The following is an 18,351-nucleotide window of genomic DNA, read 5'->3' on the forward strand; positions in this document are numbered from 1 at the left end:
TATGATTGGTCGATATGTGTAGTCCTGAAAAGGACTGTTTTTAGTTAGTGGTGTACCGTTACAGATTTCATGTTCACTAGTTCAATTGCAACACAACAACCAATCAGAAGTACGCCTGGGTCGGTCGACGCGTATAAATATGGGTGCGTTCGACCGACCCAGTATTATCATCATCATCGATCATCATCTATTGTACTTCAGTCAACAGTCAACCTGTCAACCTGCCAACCAACACTCTGCAGCTAGCGTTCAGCAGCAGCTCCTTCAAACAGCCGTTTTCACCACTCTCAACAGGGCATCAGCGCCCACAAGTAAGCTGTCGCGGAAGTGATGTCCCTCCGTAAATAGCTGTCGTGGGGCCACGCCCTCACATAGCCACAGCATCCCCTCCCAAAAAAGGTTCACCCACTCATTATGGGCAAAAACGTAAAGGGGGCAACCCCTCTACCAACCAAAAACTAAAAATGGCACGACAACGCTCATCTCCCTCCTCTCCAACACCATCCAAAACATCCGACTCTAAACCCTAGACTCTTTTTCTGACTCAAGTTACCTCAACCCACCACTCTTTATCTTCACTAACTTTCGAACACTCACTGATACTTTACCCACTATAAAAATCGCTATCGCCTCAACTGCCCAAATTTCGTCCAAAACTACGCTAATCTTCAGACCTCCACCTACCATACTAAATTCCGTTTCCTGGCGAATGGTCACGCCGGTCATCTATACTCTTCCAAAACTTGCAACCAAGCTCTCTGTCTGCGAAATCTTCCAGCGATCGGGTAACGCGACCCAGTTCTGCCTAGTCCAGAATACACTGCTGAAACACGGAACCGAATTCCACACTTTTTCCATCCCTGAAGAACGCTCCCTTAAGGTCATTCTGAAAGGAATCCCAAATGACATAACCACCGGCGAACTGAAAGACGAGCTGGAAACCCTGGGTTACACTGTCAAATACGTTCGCCACTTCGGTACCCCAGAGAAACCCATGCCCATATGTTTCGTGCACATCGCTGCCAATCAAACTGCTAAAGATATATTTCTTCTCACCAATCTATTTTACTTACAAATCTCAATCGAACTTCTTAAACCCTCAAGTCCAGCTCAGTGATTTTCTTGTCAACGCTTTGGCCATGGCTCCCGTAACTGTGGTTATCCACCGCGATGTGTAAAACGCTCTGAAAACCATGCTGCCAACATCTATCCCAAAACTTCTGAACTATCCCCGACGTGCTGCAACTGTGGTGGCCTTCACACGGCTAATTTCCGTGGCTGCCCTCAATTCTTGGCTCAGAAACAGCAGACATCTCCAACACCAACACAAAACTCCGTCAAACAACAAACCCTACAACCAATCTCAACTACTCCACCACCACCACCTCACCACCCTTTACAAAACTCTACACTGACATACTCCGCTGCAACTTCAAAACCAGCGCACACTTCTTCAACTTCCCCAGTCCCACAACATAACTTGACGTTGATACTGAACCTGCTCACCAACCTATTGACTGCACTATCTAACGACCCGAAATCACGACCCGAAATCACTCATAGAAACGTCTATCAAAACATTCGTGTCCATACTCTCGCCTCAAAATGAATAACTTAAAAATTATATTTTGGAACTCCAGCGGTATCAAACATAAACTCAACGAACTACGTTCCCTCGCACTCCTACTTAAAACCGACATAATCTTACTTAACGAAACCCGTATATCCCATTCTACTAAACTTCACATTCCTAACTATTGCACATGAAGAGACGATCTGCTGCCCGTCAGCGGGTCGCACGGCTGTTCTAATCTACCGCCGCATCATTCACCAACCCATAACTCTTAACACGTTCATTCAATCCTCTTCCGTCCTTATCCAACTAAATGGCCACGAAGTACTTGTATCATTGGTATATAAACCTCCCGGCGCTACACTCACGACTCACGACTTACACTTGTTGACCAAAAGCGCTGAGTGGCAAATCTCGGCAGCTGATTTCAACGCCAAATACCCTTTATGGTTTAGCCACTCGACAAACGCTGCCAGCTGTATCCTCTTTGACCACGTTCAACAATCAGACTATACCATTACTGCTCCCTCATCCCCCACACACTTCCCTACAAACGCTCGATACAGACTCGACATACTCGATATCGCTCTCATCCGATTACCTTACCCTACTCAAATCAACAACCTCAACAAGCTATCTTCTGACCACAACCCCATTTTTCTGGAGACCTTATGTACTCCGGTATCATCGTCCTCTCCAACTACTAACTGCTTCATCAACTGGACAAAATACAAAACAATCCTCTCCAACTTACCCAACCCAACAGCAGTCAGTCAATTGCTTCGGCAATTGACCGTCTAACCAAAAACCTACAACACGCAATCGAAGCTATCGTATTTACCCCTAAACACAAAACTCTTCCCTTTTACTACCAGACTACATAAAACTCGAAATAACCGGAAAAAATCAATTACGCCGTCAATGGCAGAGAAACAGTGACCCGACAACTAAGCGCCAACTTAACGCCAAAATCTTACTAATTAGAACTTTACTCGAAACCCATAAAACTGACCAGTGTGGCATCTTTCTTAACCCACTTGACCATCAAGATGGTTCCATATACAAACTAAACAAATGTCTCCTCCACAAACGTCCAGCATCCCACTCACTTACTGGCCCCAACGGCCTAGTTTTTTCGGCGATGGACCGAGCCGAGCTAATAGCCGACTCTCTTGAACTTCAATTCCAACCAAACCCCGTCCCGACCTTCCTGAAATAACTGCACACCTCAACCCAATACAACACATTAAAATCACTAAATCCAACATATTCACCACTCCTGGTACGATCCAAAAATTATAAACAACCTCCGCAAAAAGAAAGCCCCTGGTGACGACATCATCACTAACACTGCTCTTAAATTTCTACCTAATAACATTCTACTATGCCTAACACAAATTATAAACTGCTCTCTCTGAATTTGCTACCTTCCACGTTCCTGGAAAAAAGCAATTAAAATTTCCATTCCCAAACCAGGAAAAGTTCACAAGCTACCCGAAAACTAACGACCAATCGCTCTACTCTCCTCCCTATAAAAAATTTACGAATGAATCATCCTCACTCACCTGCACAGACAATCTCCATGACAAAGTCCTCCCAGAACAATTTGCTTTTAGACCTGAACACTCTACCACCCTACAACTGACCAAACTTACTCACCAACTTAGCCAGAACTTTAACAACAACGTAAACACCGCTTTCATCTTTCTTCACGTGGAGAAGGCCTTCGACCAAGTCTGGCACATAGGTCTCTTCTACAAAATATCCCAATTCAATATCCCGACTAAAATCGTTAAAATCATCGAAGCTTTTCTCACTGACCGCACCTTCATCACAAAAATCGAAGACTCATTCTCGTCTACCAGACACATACTCGCAGGCACCCCTCAAGGATTCGCTTCTCACCTACTATCTACTTAACTTACATAAACGACATACCAAAAACTCCTAAAGCACATCTCTCTCTATTCACTGACGACACAATGTTCTTTACTTTCGACAAAAACCCAAAACGAGCAGCCATACAATTACAACACCAACTCAACCTAGCTACCACATGGTATTATCACTGGAGAATCAAAATAAACCCAACCAAAACTGTAGGTATCCTTTTCGTACGTTCTAATACTTCATCCATCCCACCATTACTACTCGACAATCATCCAGTGAACTGGTCCAATCATGCAAAATACCTCGGCGTTACAATCGGGCGCAAACTTACCTTCGGCAAACACGTCCAAGACATCACCAAAAAGGCGAATACTTTACGCCCCATACTTAACCGTCCTAGCCCCGTCCCAACAACTTTAAAACTCAACATTCTAAATTTCCAATTCTTTCTTATGCTGGCTAGGATACCGATGTCAACCAGACTCTCCATATATAAAATTTACATCAGACCAATTCTCCTATACGCTGCTACAGCTTAGGACCCACTCATAAGCGAGCCAAATTAGAGAAACATCGAGGTGGTTCAAAATGTAGCTATACGTATCATCACCGGTGCCCACTTCCTTACTAGAAATAATGGAATCCTTAATCCACCTTTTGTTTCTATTCGCAATGAAGCAGAGAGGGCTACAAAGATATTCCTTCATCGAAACGCCCAATCAACTTTCACCCACATAAGATAACTAGGTAACCCTGCGGCTGACCACATCCAGCGTCAATGAGACGGAAAAACCTACAAGAGACGACAACCGTTTGGACAGGCCGACCAATCACAGCTCCACGGAAGACGTGGGAGAACCAAAATAGTCCTCTTCAGGACTGCTATAGTAAATCAATCCCCTCAAGCCATGCTTTTTTCCGCACGGGTCCACGAGCCGACGCCACTTGTCTGAGCGGGCCGAACGTGACCATCCGTACCTACCCAACTTGTATATCAATTATAGAAATCATTTCTCCACAATGTCAAAGTGATCTCGACCCCATCACCCATTCAATACGGGATAAGAGACGTGAATCGCTTTCCCAAATAATGTACTTCATATTATATGAAATATAGTAATAAATATACGTGATTACCATAACAACCGAACGGGGTTAAAATTTATTACGTGGCGGAGATTCGCGAACGGTGGGTCCGTTACAATATTCACGAACAGAAAATTGTAAATCACGAATACACATGACACAGTTCTTAGGATTTCTTCGTAAATATAAAAATATTAAGAATTTGTACGAATCACGAACCGCGAACAACTAATACGCGCATAGTTCGTAGCTACCTTTACAGTAGGTCCACACAATACCACCACGCAGGTCAGTCGTTATATTTTATTTTCGCTATTAATTATCTTACGTACGCGCAGACATTTATAATGATATTAAATTAGATAAAAGTTTAGAATTTAAAAAGTGGCCAGATAAAACTGATGGAATTTAGATTGACAGATATACATTTTTAAAACTGATTTTAATTGATTAAAAAGGTTACTAGGTTATTATAGAGATGATGTTTTCTGCTGTTATATATCTATGAATAAAAATATGGTATTTTGAATTATAATTTTCATCTTGCAACTTTTAGCAACAAACATTAAGCAATTTGCAACATATTACTTCGTGACCAATATCAGCATAATAAAACTGGGGGCCAACTTCACGCAGCTCCCTGACTTTGTCTTACCGACTTTGACTTGTGCCAATATTTAGCAAACTTTTAGCAACCAACATGAAAAAATTTGCAACCTCTTTTTTTACTTATTTGTAACGGTACACACCATAAGGAAAACGGTCCTTTTCAGGACCACCAATCACAGCGCAGAACACACAAACCACACCACACTGAGAGCTTAGGGATGAATTCTAAACCATCTCGTGGATTATATGAACCCCGCAAGTACGGACATGAATAGGGTAGACCATAGCGAAGACAACAGTACCCTCCCTATGGTCGTAATCCAAAAACTAACCAAACGATGAGGAATACCGTACCGACAGGAAACACGCGGCGGCACAACCGTGGTTTACAAGTTGATACGGTCCATAGTATAGATGCCGGATGTTTTTACCAAACCAACATCAGTTCTCCTTCATTCTTCACCGTACACACAACTACAACAGAGATTTGAAGATTTCTAGAACAGGTGACTACCAAAGCAAATGTAAGGAGCTTAATCTATCAGAACCGATCATAGAAGATATCTAACGGCGTGGCGTAAATCACAACCACACCAGTTCCGATACCGAAACCATCCAGCTCGCAAACGAATAACGACATACACGATTCCAGCCAACAACGGACAGACTTCCGGTCAAACTGCGAGAAGCATCGTGGTTGAGCCACACGAGTATCGACGTAACCAGACGTCGCAAATCCACCCGTGCCGCTCTGATTGTCGAAACTATCCCATCCTGGACGAACGATCACCGCCCACAACACCGTAATCAGTGACGATATACTACCGGTCGGCACATGCACCTCGGTTGGGAATAACGATATCAGCGGCTTCGATAACGGAAAGCAACTGGTACGACGATCGCGAGGTGGACGGCGGCGAAGTTGAACGATGTCCGTGGCAGCTATTAACGGCGGCACCGGACGATGGCGAGTGAAAATATGCACGAATTATGGCACGTCGGAATCAGACGACAACTGATGAACCGACACAATGAACGAATAAGTGCGTGAATATTGGCGGCGAACATGCGACAACAAGTAACGGTCGCGCAACGGACAACAACCCAACGAGAATCAATATTACGTTGAAGACGACAACAACGGCATCGAATCTACAATTTCGTCGGATGACGCGAAATGTGGCACGTTGGAAGCAGACGACAACTGATGTACCGATGCAACGAAATAATACAATATATAAACGCTCCACGAGGTGGTCGCAACGGCAGCAAACGGCCGCAAGTGACACGACGCGTGGTCTGCTCAACTCGAGCGTACGGAAAATACAAGTTTTAGGTCACCAATCGGCATCCACGGGTCGCGCGAGGTGCTGTCTCGTGGACTGGTTGCCACACGGCGTAATAAAAGCGGTGGTAAATTCGAACAAGTTCGTGTGGCTGATTATATCGATTGATTAAACTTGGTTATATCAATCTCAATATTTTCTGGATATTTTAGTTTTATACTTAGGTTAGTGTCATTTATGAGCAGCGTTTGAAAAGAAATTCTTGTCAGTAGTTTAATTTGTGAGTGGTTGGTAAGATGTTTGAATTGATAGTGAAAAGTTGAGAGTGAAAATATCAGTTGCGTCGTAAGTGTTAGAGCATTAAAGTTATTTTTAATATAGTGATAGAGACTGTTTGGTACTTTGGAGATGAAGATGCCAAGGATGTCTGCACTTTTAATTAAACAAGTAGGCTAATAAGTTGGGTCAGTGGGGGAGGAAAGTTATTTAGTATAGTTCAGAGGAAATAGTATGTTGGAGTTTGTTGACACAAGTGTAGGTAGCATATCCATGTTAATCCATGTTGGATTAATGTTCCGTCTGACTATGATATTGTACCAGGTATTTACAATATTAACTCTATTAGTAGGTTGTTATGTTATATATTGGTGAACTACAGTAAGAAACTATTGTCAGATAAATATGTAACGAGACAGAATAATACCTACGTATCGATGTAATTACTAGAGCGCGCAGTGCACAAATAACACACTCGTACCGCCGCCGACACGTATACTAACACGCCGTTGGTCAACGAACCGCGAACTACTAAGGGCCAGTATTACCATCTCCCGTTAAATTTAACCGACTCCTAACCGGCCGAATTCGGCCAGTAATAAAATCTGTTATCAGTCGGTTAAGCGTAATCGAAGCATACCGATGATTGTAATACTGGCCCTTAGCGCGCACCTCTCCTCCAGTTTGAAACAGCGTAATATAATCATTAATTACCGTTTCTTAATTAAATAAAATCACCAAAACAATTACAGCAACATTAAGTGCACATCTCATAATATCTACTGTCATCAGCACGAACCGATCCAACCGCATGAGATCAATCAAAACATAAAAAGAAGTACTACGTAAAACATGATTATTTTTCATAGCGGCTATCGGACTAGTACATATATAGCCCCAAACGCCTCTACAACAAGACACAATCGTATTCGCTTGCCGTATCTGCAGGAGCCACCTTAGGTTCAAACAGTGCGACAAAGTATCACCGTCTATACTCTCCTCTGTGACTGGGACCTCTTCAGGTTCAAACAGCGCAGACGAGAAGTTTGTTACCGCCGCCGTCGAGAACGCCGAGCCGCCGTATACTCTCCTCTGTGACTGGGACCTATTTTAGGTTCAAACAGCGCAGACAAGTGATGTATCATCGTATATTATACGCATTTCGTTATAATTTTCGTTTAAGGTGTCACAGACGAGAAGTTCGTCGTGTCACATATTGTCAGTAAAGTACCGCCGCTATCGAGAACGCCGAGCCATTGCCGCCGCCGTCCTTTAATCGTTGCCGTACCTACTCGCACACATAAACAAAGTGTTACCGCCACCGCTATCACGGACGCTGAACCATTGCCGCCGCCGTACCTACTCGCACACATACACAGTTTATCGCCGCCGTACCAACTCGCATACGTACACGCCGCGTAAAACCACGTCGTTTACTCGCCACACTACTATTAGCAAGTGCCGTTGGAAAGTCCATACTCAAACACCAAAACCATCCATATTGTGCTGCTATTGACCACAGGAGCCGTGTGTCTGCAGCACCCACTGACGTTTCTGAGACCAACAAAATCAAATACATATTCCGATCAGGTTGAATATCATTACAGAGCCGTGACTCAATCCAATCCCTTAGTTTATATAATTCATTCCTAGTTATATGTTTTTTTCAAATGTACGTCGTCTTGAACGACTAAAATTATTTAAAAAAAAAATATTGTACGAATAAAATAACACAATATGTTTCAATAAAATAGCTAATAAGATAATGAACCAAAAATTGTCTACGCGTTCAATTATTTTATTACAAATATTATTGCTTATTATCACAGACATTGCACAGGACTGTAAAAAAAATGTACTCTAATTATTAGGAAGTATGCACTAATAGTGCGTATCTCGCTAAGTTCGTTGATATTTAAGAGGTGAGCAACTATTAAGTACTTATGTATATTTTTTATAAGAATATTAAAATGTTTGATTCTTTAATGAATCGAAGATAATTCATTGTCTTAGGAGTATAAAAATGTAGGTACAAAAAACGAAAGGTCGTAATTAATTGGTGTAACAATACGAAAGCCCACAACAAAAAATAGGAACCTTTTAGGGCTACAACAATTATGATCGGTCAAAAGAACGGAGGTTGGCAACGAGGAGGACCACACAAGGAAAGTGTTGCAGTTTTTAATCAGTAGCATATAGAAAAATACCGATGTAAAATCGCAAATATATAATGGCTGACCCATGAATGGGATTCACAGTTAACGAGAAAGCTAACTTAAGAGTTAAGACCAATCATCGATGAGTAAACATAAGTCGTACGCTTCACTGTTTTAACTTCAATTCCATTATTCAATACAAAAACCACTCAACTATATACACTGAAGAAACTGAAGACTCAAAGACCACATTGACCAACTGGCCGAACCTTACTATGCGGGACCCACTGCTAAATTGAGCTCCCCGGTCCCCAATTGACAAAGACCACGTGACACGAAGAGTCAATAACCGACGACGCCCAAAGGGGTTGCCCATCTATCGTGTCATACTGCTAGGAGATATCCTATGGATCGAAAACGTGTGTGTAAGATACCACCCAAATGATACGTTGCAGGATGCCTATCCAGCATTGTCATTGGATCGTCCCTCCGCGGTCACCTAGCTCTTGCTGTACAAATGTCTTGAGTTGCCTATTTGACTCCCTCCAATCATTATCAATGCTTTCCAGATGACTACGAGTGATTGATAATTGCTACAACTCAGGAGTCATGATTCATTAAGAAATGTTGGAGAACTCGCATAGTCGCATGGTTACCATTGGAGCCAATAAGACTATACTGTTTGATGGAGAGTTGGCAACATGAACGTACCAATTTATACATGTGATTAGAGATTTTGTATTCATACAGATTTTATATGAAACTATAAAAGAATAAACATTTTCAAAATAAATTCTAATAGTGATAGTTTATTTATTTTTTAAACACTGAACTTCACAAAAACAAAAACAATCATATTTATATACATTAAACTATTTTTCGTTACATTATTAAATTTTTAAGCCTCGTGGTATCATATCAATAATGTAACTCTAACGCAATTTTTATGCTAAATATGGAAAACCAAATACACAAATATCGTCTCAACGTTTTCAAAAACAATTTGGTATTATTGAGCCTCTGAATTAAGAAGTTTGAATTTACATACAACACAAATTAATTTATTATAAACCTTTCGTTTAAAGTTATGTATAGATAGACTGATAGATAGATACATAAACTAAAACTATTATAAAACATTTTGCAATCATACTTATTTGCATAATCTCAAATTTTAACGCAAATCCTACCTTTTAATTTGTATGCCTCTTTTTTTCATCAAACATTGTTATAAATAATTCATTAATATCCTTAATGGATATTCATAATAAATGTTCTTATCACGAGTAATCAATTAACCTAATGGACTACATTAAGTACGACATTTGTGAAAATCCTTTGCGGACGTGCTATGTCATCATTATTTTAAATTGACAATAACACGCCATCAAAATATATGCACATCAAATTATGCCGATTAATAAATGCCGATGAATATATTGATTTGTAAGTTGAATGTATGGAGTGATGATAAATGTTACATAGTTGGATACCAATTAATTTTTATACAGTTTTTAAAGTGATAAATAATGTATACAGTAACACGCACCATATAGTATTTTAATATTTTTAATATAATCTTAATTTAGATTTTGAATGACTAAACTAGGTTATAAAATTATTTGTTTTACATAGTTTATAATCAAGTATTCGTTCATTCAATATGAATGTATTGTTAATTATTCAAAAATATATTTTAACGATATTTCTTGCAGGTACACAGTACACTTCAGCTATAATATATGGTTCTATAGTAGTACGTTTAAGATGAAAAATTTAATTATTAAGAACGTTAAATTCGATTATTCTTTAACCTGTTTGTATAATAGTTGTGTAGAATATTATAGTTCTACTATTATTATTTAATTTACCAGTGTTATTTTAATCGTGAATAAACTAAATCTGTTTTAAATAGTTACTCTGAAATATTTAAATCATAAAACTTCTATATTGATGGGTCGCAGTTATCGTTTGATATAGTTTGTCTTAGTTCATATTGAATATATTTAATTTTGAATAACTTGTGTAAGTCATCATAAAGTTTTGTTTCTATTTTGGTCAAATCTTCTCTTTTTTCATAAGTCAAGACAACTGAATTACGAAAAAAGAATTATATTTTATTCAAATTTAAATATAATAAACGCAGAGCTTACAACACAAATATGATAGTTTTGAATTTAATTTTAAAATGTTCAATATTCAATGTTTATGATACTTTTCGTGTAACCTAACCTAATCTAACCTAACTTCTATATAAAAATTAATTGATCCATTATCTAAACAAAACATTTTTTCTTTGACAATTAAAATTAACTTAAAAGTACTGCACATACTTATACGGTCTATGCCATCGATTGATGTCGAATCTTTGTTATTTTATAAAATTGTCTAATATACCAACAGAATTTATTCTTTAATCAAATATTTACAATTCAACAGTTGTTGTTAATAATATTAAAACACATACACAAAGTATAAAAATAAAAAACGAAAAAAAGAAAATCTACTCAAAGAAAATGTATTTTGGTTACAGAAGTTGATATGTTTGTATTGTACAATACAACGAAAACTCTTCTAACAATATAACAAAATAAATACAATTATTTTTACGTCGATATGAACAAGTTAAATAATTAATTGCAGAGGTAATTTTTTTAAATTTTTATTGTGTCATTAAATCATAATACATAAAATTCCCACGTACTGCACCAACTAATAATCGAGGAAATAATTTATTTACATTTTGTTTTATGAACAGTAATCTAATTGGAAATTCAAATATATAATGGTATAATTTCAATTTTAGTTTTAAAATATTCAAATAACATCTTTTGTTCGATTACATTTTTAGAGTGTCATTTTTTTCCGAAAGGTATAGATAGTTGACCAAGGAAGGTCTGCTTTTAATATTATGGAGATTATTAATAGGTATGTTCGTAGAAAACTATAACGGTTCACATTTATTTGAATCAACATTGGTTATAGGTAGTTTTTTTTGACAATCTATATGAATATATGAATATCTACTTATTAGTATTTCTTCTACGATAATTCCAAAATATTTTTTTTTTTCAATGATAAAATATTATTTTTGCTAATCTAACTATTCTTCTTCTTATTTTGGTCAGCTTTTAATATTTGATGGAAAAAAAGACAATTTAAAAATGGCTATTTTTAAAACTCCCAAATTTGTATTCACCAACAATTTGTTTAGTTAAATATTTATTTTGAAATCTATGTCATTAGATCTCATTTATAGAAACCGCTTTTAAATAAAATATTGATTTTCCATGTATAATGTTTATAGGTACTCACCTTGATACTGGACATACCTAAACTTTAGATATACCTACTCATATTGAGTGTACAAATATTCAATGTTATAATTTACTATACAAAATTAATATAGTTACTTTATAATGGATTAGTTTTCTGTAATACCTTCAAAAAACACGTAAAAATATAGGTTATATAAATAAATACTATAAGATTATTATAATAATTGTTAATGAACGGCGAGCATTTTACTTTTACAGGTAAAATGTATTAAAATACATATTTTAGTATAACTAACACGAGGTAATGTGTCGCCTATTTTTGTATCTTAAATATGTTTGTTCAGCAATAATAAATTATATTAACGACCTAAGCTAACCTAACAGTAATTTCCGAATAGCAATTTAATGAATAATAAACGAATGATTTGAGTTCATATTATTTTAAAGACTATCAAACTCAGTGACTTTTTTCTTATAGAAATACATTAAAATAACTTTATACAAATATAACAGTATTATCATACTATGAATGGATTTTTTTTATAAATATAAATAAATACAGTCAAATTTCGATAACACAAATCTTTCGGGTAATAGAAATAAACTAAAAAAATTCACGTCAAGCACAACTGTAAAATACTTCCAGGAGTAAGAAAACAAAATTGAGTTATCGAAGTTTGAGTTATTGAGACATGATTGTAGTGTATATACATTATACTGGAAGAAGTAAGTATAATATTACTTTAATTATTTTATTCACCTCAAACGATTATTTAGGTATTACTGCGTGATCCGAAAGTCCTTTACTTGTAATTACTATTACTTGTTTCATCTTCCACGTATTTTTTTCGCGATCGACTGCACGGTTTCTAAATAATATATTAGTCTCATATAGCGACTATGCTACGACTAATACGTGGCTCGTGTGATGTGAATGCGTACAGTGGTTAAATTGACATATATTTCAACTGGGCCTTATTAAGTCAGACTATAATATTGTACTAATATCGTGATAATAATATTACCTACTTCTAATAATAATAAGTTATGATGGTACTAACAAAATACGTGTTTTGTATTTGAGGACTACAAAAAAATATAATATGTAAGTAATGTTGTTAAAATATATTATTAAGGTCAAATCGATAAACCAAACTCTTAGCATCAAAGTTTATGACTCAATGATGGAGACTTAAGGTCCTACAATATGTATTTAAATTAAAAGTAGTATAGGTTAAACTTTCCATGGTTGGTATTTAAGAGGATGTATACCCATTTACAAGGCGTCCACAAACAATAAACCTACCTTAGGTACTTTGGTCGTTTACATTTTCCAATAGAAAAACAATGAACGATTTTCTTGGTTTTATTAACATCAGAGACAAGAATAAAACCAACGGATAGCTCAAGAAGCGAATGGTAATACAGTGCAAGTCTACATCATCACTTTGTTTTCATTCCACTATGGGAACTTAACAACAGCCGTTGTTGTAGCCTGTAGTTAGTACCTATCTAGTAACCGTATCGATGTACTCGATATTTGATGATAGTTCTCCCAAAATTATTCAAAAATCCTCCAAATTAAAAAAAAAATTAGAAAAATGTATTGTAAATAAAATCAATTCAATCGAATCTCCACCTATATGGTGGGGAGGCACAAGACATTTATGAAACTATCCTGTAAACACATGTGCTACATTCGTTTTGTGTAAAATATTTCTAGGGATTATATTATTATTATAATATAATAATAGGAAAATGTAATTATTTCCATCGGTTGTATTTGAATAGCGGTGCACATGCGATGGATTTGCATGCTGCAGACGAACGGTTTCCTTGTGATGATAAAAACACGGTGGTTGTCGGAACTATGATTTAACCGCTCACGCATGACTTCACGCGAGTACCCACTCGGGAGAAAAACCGTTCTTGCTCGACGTATGTGATAAAACGTTCATTTGAAATGCGCATTTAATTGCAGACTCGCAGAGAAAACTGTATACATTTGTGTAACGTTCACAAATGCCACAAATCGTTGTCTACCGGCCGGGAATTTAACTTTACATAATAATAATATTATTATGATTTGGCTAAAAGTCATGGGACCCATTTTCTCGTGACGTTTGTGAATAAAACGCTAAAATCATATGATATTATGATGGCATAAAAGTAATTTTCACACGACGTTATTTGGTGCAACGACATGATGTGTACATGTTATAGATATTTAAAAATTATAAGTAGATAATATTATAATATAGTACTTTAATAGTACCTATTTATAAAATGTTTGATAAAAAATAACAAAAAACGTGGTAGGGTAATTATAACATTATAATCTTTTAAACTACATTATATTTGAATAATATACGTAATATACATATTATTATATGTGCAGAAAAATATTAATAATATAATATCAAAATCCAGGACCCCATGTATTTTAGGGGCACATTAAAATTAATTTGTCATTTTGGAAATTTTGAAAGGAATGCTTATTTTATATTAAATAATATTTTATTATAATATTATAATGTTCAGTCATTTTGTTATTTTAATCATTGATTACCAAGAAATCGTGAATGAGTCACCCGAATCAATATTGCAATGAGTTTATTGAAAGTTGTGTATAGGGCTCACAATTTGATTTGTGGGGGGGGGGGGCTGAGTCCCAGAATAATTTCGATTAAAAAGTGAATGCATTTAGCTTTGTTAATATTTCTTGTTCATTTTGAACAATATAATAATGACTGTTTTTAATTGATTATATAAACATAATACAGGTGGGTTTTCTATATGTGTATCTTACAAATGCATACTATTGAACAGTTCGGTTTTACACTTTTCAGTGAAGCATTAAAATATATTTTCATGTTTCAGGACCTAGTTATAAATATTGCACTGTAGGGATTTCTGTGTAAAATGTTAGTAAGTTTTTTTCAAAAGCACACACAAACCATAGTATTGTTCGTTAAATGTACATTTTAAAAATATAATAATATTATATTATAAATATGTCACTGTTCACCCAGAAATGGGGAAACTTGAAAATCATAATGTTCTGTTTAGGTGAGTTTAACGAGCATAAAATGAGTAATTGGCACTAGTGACAGATTATTACATAATTTTTTTATCAGTAAGGGCCTGTTTTACAATCATAGTTTAAACTTCGGTTAAGCCTAACCCACTGATTTTACCAGCCGAATTCGGTGGTTTAACCTTAGATCAACGATTGTAATACAGGCCCTAAGTATACGTACATGTTATTCTATCTAATAAAATATATGACTAGTTTTCTTCCGTGTATAGAAAATGTATAAATTATTTAACAATTAATTTGTGCCAACCTTATGAAAGTTGTACAATTCATAAAAATATTTTCGGAGGATTTTTAGAAATAGTTCTAACTGATGATGTATTATATTTAAAAGATTATGAAAATTCTAGTTCTTATTTTCTTAAGCACACCTAATATACTTATACTGATAGCAAAATAATTATTAATTGAAATTTTCAATTTGCAGTTTTGTAGTTTTTATTTGTATTTAAAAGTATTGTAAACACTTATTTTTCTAAAGTGTTATATTGTACCTATGTGAGCAATTTAGTTGTCGTTAAAGGGTATTCACTAAACAGTTGTTAAACATTTTGAACTTATTTTCAGTTTGAAAATGTCCTTTTAACATATAAATAAATCGTTTTAGGGTTTTAGTCATTGTTTTTTTTTGTGTTGACCCTTATAAAACATTATTGAAATATCGTGTTAAGCAAAAAATAAAGAGAAGTCCAGACAGTCCAGTTCGTAATAGTAATTTTTTTAAAATTATAAAATATTATGTTAAAATGTATGTCTATATTGATGATATTATTATAAATTGTCTATCTAATTTGTAAAAAAATAAAATGTTTTATAATTGTAATTTATCAATTGTTTCTATTTGACATTCTAGATGATATGGAAATCAAAAGAAGGAAGTGGAAATTAATAGTAGATATTTCAAATGGCAAGATATATTCAACAATGAAATATGAAATTAATATACATAGTATGTTTTATTAAATATTAAATTAAATTAATTGTGGGTGTGTGTATTTAACATTTTATTTTAGGTGGGTTATATAAAAAAAAATCATTTTTTTAAAAATGTTATCTTTATGTTAAGTTTGATTTTATACTTAAATAACATATACTCACTACCTGCGTAACTACAATTTGAATAATAGTTTAGAACTATTTTTATTCCATTTTATAAATACTTCGTATAATCGTTTAGCCAAACACAGCAGGTAGGTATACGATTACTTATATATCCTTTAGTAGGCAGGTGCGAGCCATCCTTTACAGTTTGTTTACTCTAATATAACGGCGTAACTTCTTAACGAGTTTCTTTTTGAGAACACAAAATTTTCTTTCCGTTTCAATATTATGAACTTTTTATTAATTTTTTTTTTCCTTTATTGGTAACGTTATATGAACAATTTTAGTAAAAAAAATACGAACGATAGTTTTACGTTGTTAATGTATATAACGATGTTTGGTATTGCTATTTATACAAAATCAAGTACAAACCAATACTTTTTTAATGTGGAAAGGAAGATGAAATAGCAGCTTTATTTCGTTCAGGTAAAGTAGGTACACGTAATATAATCGTTTGGCTCAGTTATTATAGCCAATTTTTTTTTTAACCATTGCCGTCTGACAAGACCCTTTTCCATATTATCTATATTGCTATCCACAATGGACTTCATACACATTTATGAAATAATATTGTGAAGCACTGACTGTTTTAGAGACACACCACTCGATAGAGTTTTTTTCATACCGACTAATATTACAGAACTTTTAGTACAAACGTTTGAAGTGAACATTTTTATAACACTCTCCCTTAGTTTTTGTGATAACAAAAGTACTTGGCCAAAACACAAAGTTTGAATAACATCTCTCTTCCCGAGAAGGTATATTATGTACTGTGTTTATTATACCAAAACACATTTAGTGTAATACCGTTTGTTTACTTTTATTTTCTACAAGAATCATCAAACCTAAAATAATTAAACCGTCGAAGTTTGTGCGTATAATTAATTATGGTAAAGTCCATGCGAATAAATAATTGGTCTGTCTCTGACGGCCGCCCAGTAAATGTGCACGAAAACGACAACAACTGCAAATTTACATCTGAAACTTAAAAATATTAATAAGTCTTTTGTTTGTTTTTTTTTTTTTAACTTTTGATATCCATGGTAGTCTTTTCAACGATTTTCAAGTAGATTTTTAAACACTCACACACATACAAATATATTATATTCATGCCATATCTATAATATACACACTCTAAATGTTAATGTTCATGAAACAGAAGCCCGAAGACGCGTAGTTGTTGTTTTATCAAACGATAGCGTTTATACACCATGAAATTACTTTGGAATTGTTGTCGAGCAACAAGCCCAGATAATCATTGCCACAACGCCACACGAAAAAATGTACAGAAAAATAAAAAAATGTATAAAAGTAAATGTACTGTAAACGCATAACTTAAGGGAGAATAAAACATATCTGCGCTTGTCCCACGAGACGTCTACGCACGCACTACACTATAATATAATAGATAATATTTTATTATAATATTATACATTATTGTATTAATAGGTACACATTTTGTATACAGAGTGATTCTATAAGCAATGATAATAATAACCGTTTATTTATAAATACATAAACTTTTTTTTCTTTTCGTTTTTAAGGGGGGGGGGGGGTGAGGTATATCTATCCTATCCACTTTCAAATTTTCATGTTTGATTCTAAAAACTAAAATTAACTTTTATACTTCTTGAATGGCTAGGTATCTACATATATATAGTTTTAATAATTTGTTTTAGAACAATCTATTACGAGAATGTTGACGTATAAATATAAAATATTATGATAACAGTGTTTATTTAATTATATTCATATTTTATATATGACGAAGGTTGAAGTGGCAAGTTGTAGTCTGCATAATTCAAGGTGCACTAGACCATGCATACAAATAAAACAATAATAATTGTTTCAATATTCAAAATGTTCATACCAAAATATATTCTGCTTCATTTGGTCATGAAACTGAAAAAAGTAGGATGCTGTACTTAAGTCAAAAGTTTATTAGAGTGAAACAATACAATGAAGTGTGAGATCGCATATTGTTTATCTTAAATTTTCT

The sequence above is a fragment of the Acyrthosiphon pisum genome, chromosome X, assembly GCF_005508785.2.
Source record: "Acyrthosiphon pisum isolate AL4f chromosome X, pea_aphid_22Mar2018_4r6ur, whole genome shotgun sequence".
Classification (NCBI taxonomy): domain Eukaryota; kingdom Metazoa; phylum Arthropoda; class Insecta; order Hemiptera; family Aphididae; genus Acyrthosiphon; species Acyrthosiphon pisum.